The following is a 1,735-nucleotide window of genomic DNA, read 5'->3' as shown; positions in this document are numbered from 1 at the left end:
ATTACAGTTTCAGTAATGGAGCAGATATTCATGATAGAAGTATTTGTCAAAAAAATAATTCTCAAAATAGAACCACCGGAGAAAGATGAGTTCGAACTTAAACAGGAGGCAGAGGAAAAGAAAAGAGAGGCAGAGGCTTTAGCCGCTGCTGAAGCTGCTAACAAAGGTAAAAAAGGTGGTAAAGGTGGCAAAGAGAAGAAAGGTAAAAAAGGAAAAGAACCACCAATGCCTTCGGAAGAAGAAATGAAATTCATGCAAACATGCACGTTGCAAATGAATTGTCTACCCGTATTTGATTTTTACGTAGCACACGACAACTTCATTGCCCCAGAGCCCCCTCCGCCTCCAACAAAGGGAAAAGCAAAACCAGCTCCAAAGAAAGGCAAAGGTAAAGTAATGCCGAAGAAGATAGTTCTCCCATCAGAACCATTGCCCCAACCTCCATACTTTGGTGTAGGAAACTCTGTTATGTTTCTCTCTAGACCCTCAAAACTGGAAGAAGTTTTGCGTAAGACCCCAATCTATATCACAGTATGGAATAGAGATCAAGAAATGAATTGCGTCGGATTTTGTGTGGTCGAATGGCATGAGTCATTCTTCGAAAGCCTACAAAGAGCTGCTCAACTTAACCCTGTAAATATGGACCAAGCAGAATACAGAGATACCTCGAAACAAGAAATGGTAACGAACACGGTCGAATTGACTCGACCTTTACAATGCGAGGAAGACTTGAAACCTTCGGGAGAAATAGAGTTTTTCCTCCGACTAACGTGTTTGGGTAACAGAGTTGTGAGCTACTTCATTAACTTGCCAGAAATGGAGAGGTTACCTGGTAGGAAATACCTGTCCGATGACTTGAAATTAAAAGATGTTGAGGTGGTCAGACATTGGGAAGGTACTACTATAGATTCTGTACCGCCAGTAGCTTATTTTTCGGAGCTCCAGATATTACCAGGGAACCTGTTAGGGCTGTAGAAGAACCAACAGTTTACGAAGACTTCACTGCTCCGTTTACTGATAGCGAATTAGCGATTCTCTCGATGGGTTTTCCTAAAGGTCCTTGCGGTGGAACTAATTGCCCAAAACGTATGGACTATAGAGGCAGTCAGCATCAGTTCATACATGGAGAGGTTATTCAGGGGAAGTATGAACATGGATCATTTGTTAATAAGAGAGATGTACACGGTCCATGCGGGAGGCTGGATTGTCCCCTGGCGAAAAAAGTAAGAGCGTATTTGTGTTCCGAAGGTTCTTATAAGCCATGCGTTAAACCGTGTTGCAAAGATTATTATTAGCATTTTGAACTAAATTTTAAGTTAAATTTAAAAAAAACACGTTTGATTAAAAAGACGAGTTGAAAACCATTTTAAGCAATAAAATTATTATGAAACATCTTTTGGTTTTATTTAAACATAATATTTACATTTTATAGAATCATCATACATAAGTTCTTTTTTGCGTTTTACAATAATTAATTTCAAAGTCTAATCTATATCTAAATATTATTAACTTTAAATTTTTATCTACATAATGTTGTCTTTGCCAAATTCTTCTGGTAGTTTATTGGGTCGGAGGAGCGGTCAGAAGGTTGCATGCCTCATGAAGCAAATTGTTATGAACCCAGTCACCCAATATGAATCATGTACACTTTCTCTTTTTTAACATTTGCAAGCTAACAAGAAGGTCGGTGTGAAATAATTAAACGTAATTCTGATGAGATCATGCATAGAGAAAT

General features: G+C 38.4%; 1 pseudogene; it reads left to right on the top strand.

The window, feature by feature from the left end:
* The first annotated feature begins 11 nt into the window (after positions 1 to 11).
* LOC119191185 lies at positions 12 to 1,392 on the top strand (annotated as a pseudogene).
* The last annotated feature ends 343 nt before the right edge of the window (positions 1,393 to 1,735 follow it).

The sequence above is a fragment of the Manduca sexta genome, unplaced genomic scaffold, assembly GCF_014839805.1.
Source record: "Manduca sexta isolate Smith_Timp_Sample1 unplaced genomic scaffold, JHU_Msex_v1.0 HiC_scaffold_1156, whole genome shotgun sequence".
NCBI lineage: Eukaryota > Metazoa > Arthropoda > Insecta > Lepidoptera > Sphingidae > Manduca > Manduca sexta.
This window is presented reverse-complemented; position numbering and strand designations above follow the sequence as displayed.